The sequence below is a fragment of the Sphaeramia orbicularis genome, chromosome 20, assembly GCF_902148855.1.
Source record: "Sphaeramia orbicularis chromosome 20, fSphaOr1.1, whole genome shotgun sequence".
NCBI lineage: Eukaryota > Metazoa > Chordata > Actinopteri > Kurtiformes > Apogonidae > Sphaeramia > Sphaeramia orbicularis.
This window is the reverse complement of record NC_043976.1, coordinates 27,088,239-27,097,014: the sequence shown is the minus strand read 5'-3', so window position 1 is coordinate 27,097,014 and position 8,776 is coordinate 27,088,239. Positions and strand designations below refer to the sequence as shown.

The 8,776-nt window shown below is 34.2% G+C and overlaps 1 long non-coding RNA gene across 1 annotated transcript; it reads left to right on the top strand.

Annotated features, from left to right (window-relative positions):
- The first annotated feature begins 351 nt into the window (after positions 1-351).
- On the top strand, positions 352-8,446 carry LOC115410950 (uncharacterized). The gene is made up of 3 exons (XR_003934157.1): positions 352-363; positions 1,373-1,378; positions 8,179-8,446. It is a non-coding gene; the product is annotated as an uncharacterized LOC115410950 (long non-coding RNA).
- The last annotated feature ends 330 nt before the right edge of the window (positions 8,447-8,776 follow it).

Below are 8,776 nucleotides of genomic sequence, written 5' to 3'. Positions count from 1 at the left end.
CAAGGATGTACACTGACTCAACTTCGACTCCATTAAACACACACCATTTCACATGGAGCCATAGGGCAGTAGAATTATGTCACTCAGTATAATATATGATGAAGCAGTGCAAATTGTGGACACACATAATTGGGAACTGTTGTAATGTTTCTGTAATTATTATTTGTTATCTTTCATTATTCTCAGTCTTTTGCAAATCGATTCAGTTCAATTTTATTTGTAGAGCCCTATATCAAGGTTGACTCACAGGACTTTACAGAATCAGTTGAATATGAAAATAAACAACAGTTCCAACAGATTCAATAGGTTGTCTGTTAAAGACAACAGCGTACCAGCATGACAAAATTCTGCTTTATTACAGATGTTTAAGTATTCAACCTCTACATGTCTGGAAACACCTATTTACCAAAAATCAGCATTTTTCTACAGCCCAATTTGACAGAAGTGGGTTTAGACCCTGTTCCCTCCCAGACCACTTGAAAAAGCCCCATGATACAAAAACCTACCAAATACTGCAATTTTAATAAGTTACATTTTATAAATTATCAAACCAATGACATTTCTATAGCTGAATATGCATTTCCCTTTACCTAATACACATTTCAATTATATATTTTGTTTTGAAAATCAAATATGTAAAATGTAATGAAAAAAAAAAAAAAAAAAAAAAAAAAAATATATATATATATATATATATATATATATATATATATATATATATATATATATATATATATATATATATATATATATATATATATATATATATATATATATACATACATATACATACATACACACACACACACACAAGCCAGAAATAAATATAATCCCACTATAGGTAAAAATACTTTTATTTTCACTTTATTTCTGTACATTGATTGATTCCTTGCTCTTGTTTTTCATGTGTTCTGTTACTGTCATTAAGCACCCAATTCATATATACATGCATAACTCACATTTTCCACAGGACAATGAAAGAAAGCACTTGTCTCAGTTTGGCTTTTGATTAGAAAAAAAAAAAAGCATTATTGTACAGAACATTCACACAAAAGTAATTAGTACTGAAATACCTTACAAGAAATTTATTTAAATTATTTCAGGTCTGGAAGTCAAATCAGTATATTATGATATTTCATAGACAATGGAGATTTAACAAAAAAAAAAAGTGCAACAATAACTGCAGCCCATCATTTCCATCACTCGAGTTGGAGCTGTTACTATAATTTTTTTTTTTTTCCTCTCTAATGCATTTTCATGCATTAGAGAAAAAAAAAAGTCCTCCCATGGGTTCAGTCTGGCGCTTGTTAAATCAGCTTTAAGTATAAATCCACCCACTGCATGACTCTGAAAATCACTACAGAGTCTGAAGACAGGAGTAGTTCAAGGACATCACGTAAGACAGTCACATTTATGCAGGACCATATTATTGTATATATTCTGAGAGGGTTAGTTGGAGTTTTTGTTCTGATTTTATTACCCAAAGTTTCTGCCCCAAGTCATTAACCATATATTCAGAATACTTCCTCCTTGTACAGTCATTTCCAATGAAGCACTAAAGCCTTGAAGTGCTCTTTAAATTTCCACATCTCTTCAGCCTGTGTTGTTGTGTTACTGTGGTGTTTTAATGCGTTACGTTTTCAAGGCAAAAATCACTTCCTCTGTGTGAGTTTGTTTAGAATCATCAAAGTGTTGAAATGGCTTTAGTTCAATGCATTAATAAATGAAGGAAGTTTGGCAAAATCTGACCTGAAGTAGTGCTTTAAAAAAAAAAATGTAATTATGGATTTTAAAACATTTCCCTGTGGTCTACATAAACTGTAAATGCTCTGCTTGGGTCTGAATTCTTCATTAATTCAACTCCACAGGTCCATCTTCAACCCTGTTTGAGTAATGATGCCAGAAAGGTCCTTTTTAACGCTGGCCCTTTAAATGCAAATGAGCCACTTCAGGCTCCACCCTCTCCAGGTGGTTGGCTGTGCTGCTCTATCCCGTTCAGCCACTTGAGTTTATTAATACAACCAGCAACTGAACATTTTAGATAATAGGCTTGAAGTTTGGACATATTTTCAGTATGGACTACAACCGCTGCTGCTGACAAAACATAATGTCGTACTCAGAGAAATGTTCGGCAGAAGTCTTGACCTTACATGTGCAAATGTCGTGACGTAACTTGTTATAAAATGTAGCAAATTAAGCAGTAATTAAAATAGGTTGTAGAAATCCACTAGATTTTTTGCCAAAATTAATATAAAGATAGCTTTGCAGCACCTGGAGGGTTCAAATTCAAACTTTATGAACTATTAGGGTCCAAATACACAAATATATGAACCAAAGACTAATAAAAGTGGGTTTAGCAAAATATGACCCCTTTAAAAACAGGTGAACTGAGCACCAATTAGACACAGCAACAATGAGTTTTATTATAATAATTATTATTATCCACATTACCTGATGTTGAGTCATGCTAAAACAATACTACTAAGCATGACAATACATTTTGAATGAGCGCACAAGGATCCAGCCCATTATCTATAATGTAATTTTCTGCATTAGTATGATAATCAGCATGATAATGGCTTTGAAATGGGACCTTTAAAGAAAAATTTATTCATGACTCAAAATGCTTGAACAGATAATCACCCCCATCATCCCTCATCTCCATCATCCTCATCCCTCAGGAAAACACATCAAGGGAAACCTTCATTTTCAGAGTTGCCGACATAATAGTTTCGTTTGCCAGGTCTCATGTTTTTTCCCCCTTTACAAAGCAAAAAAAAAGTTTAAGACTAATATTTATAAAGTGAAAATTTAAAAAAAAAACTTTTAACAGGAGAAATTTAAAATCCATCAAATTAACTATTAAGCCTTGAAAATGTTCAGTCGCTAAAGATTTAATTAATAAAAATAAGAAATTTTGAGTTAATGGTGTTAAGTTACACATTTCAGATTTTAGTTTTGCCTTTGTTTTAACCCAGTGTTTTTCAACCTTGGGGTCGCCTGGAATTCAAATGGGGGGGGGGGGGGGGGGGGGGGGTCGTCTGAAATTTCTAGTAATTGATAGAAAAAAAAACAAAAAACAACTTACTAAAAATATATGTTGAGTTGAGAGAGACAATCCCAATCCATAACAGACAAAAAGTGAAGCTGAAACTGAAGTACTGTGGTTCTGTTTATCTGTCAAATGTTCATTGTGGTCAGTTTCAGATGCTGCAGCTCTTTCATAATTTATAGTTTGAGTTCTTGTTTGTTCAGTATTAATTGTCAGCCTTGTAAATCCAAGATGGACTGACTGTACATATCCTGACCAAAGAAAATAAAATTCTCCCTTTGCGCACCTGGCTTTTCTGCCTCCGTCCACACTAATATACATTATGTAGCCTAAATATCCTCTAAAATTAACCTGCATTTGCAACACAGTATAGTAAACTATTACATAGTCAAAAATAAATTAAGTTTAGCAAAAAAAAAAAAAAAAAAAGTTTCAGTTTTGAATGTCTGGGGTCACCAGAAATTGGTGATGTTAAAATGGGGTCATGAGACAAAAAAGGTTGGAAACCACTGTTTTAACCCATAAAGACCCAGTGCTACTTTTGTAGCAGTTCCCAAATGAATCTCTTTTAACCTTTAAATGATTTATCACTATTTATTATAAATTAATGCTCTGTATTTTGTGCTTTTTCTGTGACAATCATGTATTTTCCTATATTTAATTCACTGATCATGTAGATGTTCATAAAAGCTCAGAGTAAAGTCAAGGGTTATTATATCAAAAACAGGGAAAACTGAAGTAAAAGTGACTTTTTCAACAAAATTTATCATTAACTGAACATAAATCCAGTGTCTCCATTCACTGTCATTGATCCAACTCCATGGGTTTTACTGGTGAATCAATGTTATAGAAGATTACAGTGTTTCCACGTTCACTAATGAGTCTCTGAACATCCAAATAGGTCATATCTGATGACCATGAGAAGATGACAAACTGTATTTTACATGTATTAGTGGATCAACAGGTATTAAACAGACCCAAGCAGATGTGAGATGTTCCTAAATAAATATGACCATGTGGTGAGAGCGAATCCACAAATTATTGGACTTCTTTCACAATGTGACTGCAAACTGTTTGAAGGAGAAAAAAAAATGTTCTGGGCCTGAAGTACATTCTAAACAAGTAACTGAATTTAATATAGCAATAAAATCTCTAAACAATAAACTTCATAAGTTTGGTGATGTCAGTGCCCAGTATCTCTCAATCTGCTGCTGCATGTTCTCCATCAGCCTCTCAAGAGGTGTTGTCATGGAAACCCAGTCAAGGTAGCAGAAAAATAAGAATGAAGCTTGTACATCTGTGTTCTGATCAGGACAGAGGGGGGAAAAAAAAAAAGAAAAGAAAAACAGTCTCGTATGAGAATTGTTTTGCACTTTTTCCCTCAACAGGAAACAAAAGATTGACAGGATCACATCTACCATGTCAATTTAAATTTTTTTTTGTTTGGCAAACCTATTATTACAGAAGACATACAGCAGGGGTGGGCAACCTGTGGCTCCGGGGCCACATTTGGCTCTTGGGCCCTTTTCATATGGCTTTGTCAAAAACATATGGAAATGAATAACGCTTACTATTCAGTGCATTTTATCTGGAAAACATGGCTTGAAATGGTCTTATATACACTGCTATAAATAAAGACACTGTGTGAAATTTTATGATCTTAGTGGTTTTTCTAATCCAGGTTTCGCATGTGACCCATTGTGTCCACTTAAATGCAGAACCTGACCAGTTAAACACATATAAATCGTAAGTGATTCTGCAACAGCGGTCATTTTTGTGAAACACTCTGCCTTGCATAATTAGTTCAATTCCCAAAATGTACTTGTGAAAGAATAAAGAGATTTAAAAAAACAAAAAAACAGTAGCGTGTAATTTTCGTGTCCTTTTTACCATGTTACATGCAGATTTTTATATTATATGTAATGTAAAAATATAAAAATGTGTTTTATCTGAAAAATAGTTTCTCTTTTATCTCAGTAAGTATTTTTTTTTTTTTTTTTTTTTAAATAGGCTTAAAGTGTTTTCGAACTTGCTTCATAACATTAATCCTAAAATGGCTCTTTAGGTAGAAAAGGTTGCAGACCCATGACATAATTTTCAAGCAAATGCTGAATAAACAACCTTTTTCTTCCTGTCTTTATTTCATATCTAGTGGACTCAAAAAGCAAAAAACATCCTATTTTTCTAATTTCCTCTCAATTTCATGTCATATAAACATCAGAGCACACACATATTTATGTATCAGATTATTTACTTCAGTTTCCTTTTGTTACTCATGTACTGGATGGAAAATAAAACCCAACAGAGTATATTCAAGTGAGCCTAAAAAGCTAAAAATCTTGTTTGAGAGCAACATCTGGTGGTAAAAGTGGGAGTTGCACTAACTGTAACCATGACCCAGTCTGCACCTAAACATTCCTCACAGTCAACATACTGCGCTATATTTACTTGAAGTGTGAAATGTTTCAGTAGAAAGTGACAGTTATTAAAGAGGGAACATTCCTTTTTTTCCTAGGGGGGATTTTCACGCTTAACAACTGGAACTGAGTCTGTATTTGACCAGTCTGTGTGTAGTATGTCGCCGGGTGAACAGATGTGTTAACACTGATTAAATACGTTGTGTATTCAGGCATCACCACTACACTGCACTGAGTGGATAGTAGGTGTTCAAAGTTAGGATGGGTAAAGGCTGGAAACGCGAGCTTTTTCCCTTCTCTATCATGGGATTAAAGATTAGTATGCATGAGTAAAACAACAAAAAAGGTAGATATTCACTATGTGGCCTTGTGAATCCAGCCTTGTAAATCCAAGCTGGACTGACTGTACATATCCTGACCAAGGAAAAGAAAATTCTCATTTTGTGCAGTAATCTACACCTGGATTTTCTGCCTCCGTCCAGAATAATATACATTATATAGACTACAGGTGTCAAACATGTAGCCCGGGGACCAAATCCAGCCCATCCCCTTGGAATGAATTTGTGAAACGCAAAAATTACACAAAGATATTAACAGTCCTTTTAGTTCAGGTTCCACATTCAGACCAGTTCAATCTCAAATGGGCAGGATTCAGCAAAATATTATCATAATAACATAAATAATGACAACTCCAAACTTTTCTCTTTGTAAATGTAAATACTTTCATGTATCTACACTAAAACAAAGAATAATTTCACAAAAAATGTGAAGAACCTGAACAAATATGAACAACCTGAAATGTCTTAAGAGAAGTACAATTCTAACAAGATTCTGCCTGTTATTAAATGTTTTGTGTGTTTGTAGATCCACTGTGATCTGTAAATTATAATGTACATGTGTAAATGATAAACCGAGGCAGAATATTGTTAAAATTACACTTGTTTTTTCAGTTTGTTCATGTTATTCACATCCTTTCTAAAAGGATAGTTTGTCGATGTAAACCTTTACATGATGTAAATTTGCTTTTTTCACTCTACAACAGAGAAAAGTTTGGAGTTGACATTATTTATATATTATGTTATTTTACTGGTTCGGCCCACTTCAGATCGAGTTTAGCTGAGTGTGGCCCCTGAACTAAAATGAGTTTGACACCCCTGATATAGACTGTCATCTAAAATTAACATTTGCAACATAGTAAAGCAAACTATTACATAATCAAAAACAAATTCATTTTAGGAAAAAACAAACAAAAAAAGTCTGTTTGCATGAAATTTGTGATGCTAAAATGGGGTCACAAGCCGAAAAAGGTTGGGAACCACTGTTCTAAATGGAGACAGAGAATGAAACTCATTAAGTTTATCATAGAGACAGAAGAAATGAAAAGATGGGCCTTAAACTGCCAACCAAAGATCAACCAGGGAAGACTGTCAGACAAACAAAGGGGCTGTTGCTTTCTGTTCAGTTTGCAGCCATCTGAGCTGCTGAGCTCCAGCTCCTTTTAAACCCACCTGACTAATTCCATCCAGGTGAGGGCACCACCGCAGGTGAACCTGATAAACACTAATGACCTGAGGCCCAGATCCTAACCCAGTAACCCAGAAGGAAAAAAAAAAAAAAAAAAAAACTATTTTGGGGTAATCTGTGCCCATAAAAGTGAGTAAAAATATACATTGACACATTAGGATTTAACATTTGACATTGCACAAAAAATAATAATGCATTTCAACTAATGTTGCCATATGCCTGGCTGCAAAAAATCTGATAAGTAATTCAATTTTTATGTAGTATATTGAAGTGTTTTTTACATTACATTACAAACATAGCATTTAAAGGGTTAAAAATATGACAGTTGTTAAGTATTTGGTATTTTTGTTTATGGCTCAAGTTGATGAAATACAAAAAAAAAAAAAAAAAAAAAAAAAAAGTTTAAAACAAACTGTATGAAAAAAATTCTGACATTACTACAGCACTGTGCAGATAATGCACTTTTGGTGGTAAGGAAAGGCCTCTCTGGGAGGGATACCAGAGGGTTAAGTAAAATTATAGCTCAGTGTGTTACAAAAGTACTCACAAACAATAATTTATTGCAGTAAAAGTGAATAAGCGCAGGCTCTGAAATGTTCAAGGATAAGGGTAAAATATATCTGCTGAAGGACGTTTCTACCAGCTGAAGTGAACTGAGCCCTGTGTCGTTACCCAAAGACGACTGCATCCTTCTATCAAATGAAGAAACACACAAACTGAAAATGATAGTGTTAACTTTGCTTAAATGCGTTAATTCTTTTACAACCGAGACTGAATTGGAAACACTATTTCATCTTTTCTCTGTAACAGCCTCCATTTACATCTTGGATATTGATGAATATTTTCAATGAGTAACCTTTTATATGGCAATGTGTCACCTTTTTAGGTCAAAAAGATGCAGACGGAGCTCCAAGGCACTTTTAAAACTGTATAAACAACATTTTATTATTTAAAACTTAAATTCAACCAAAACAAAATTCATGTTGCTTTGAGATGCAAAGTCAAAGTCAGTGCATCTTCTTTAAATCACCACCTCAAGGCCATCAAATCAAGTGTGTATCTAATACAGATATCTTTATATTTTATAAAGAGTTTAGAATACCTGCTGATTATTCCTTAGGAAAGGTTAAAAGTAAGGTTAAGAGTAAATCTAGGTCTTTAAGGGTAGAAATACAAAACATCCAGAGTTATTCAGGTTTTGTTCAGATAGCAGGTCTTAATGTACAATGTGGATTTTTTGGTGAAATCAGATTTTTTTTTGTGTGCTTGCTCATAATACACATTAAATACAACTTCTATCAGTTTTGAGTATGAACTGAATGTGACCCTGAAAGTGACCCACATGAAAAAAAGAGGTGCTGATGTAATACGGGACCACGCAGACACGCACTGTGTTTACGGAAGTAAACATGTTTTTCCCACCGTTTCTCCTCCTGGGATGCAGAATTGTGACGTTTGTCGCATTTCAACAATGTAAAGGTGGGATAAATGCGACCTGGCTGTTCAGACTGAAATCGCATTGTAAAATATCAGATATATGTATCGGATTTAGGACAACATATGAAAGTGGTCTGGGTTGGATTTGAAAAAATCGGATTTGTGCAGTTCAAACTGCCTTTAACAGATCGGATACAGGTCACATATGGGCAAAAACATCGGATTTGGGCCACATTTGCCTGCAGTCTGGAGGTAGCCTTAGACTTAATCTGTATTATAAAAGCCAAGTGGCCTCTGCGTGCATGCATGTGTGTGTGTGTGTGTGTGTGTGTCTGGGGATTCATAC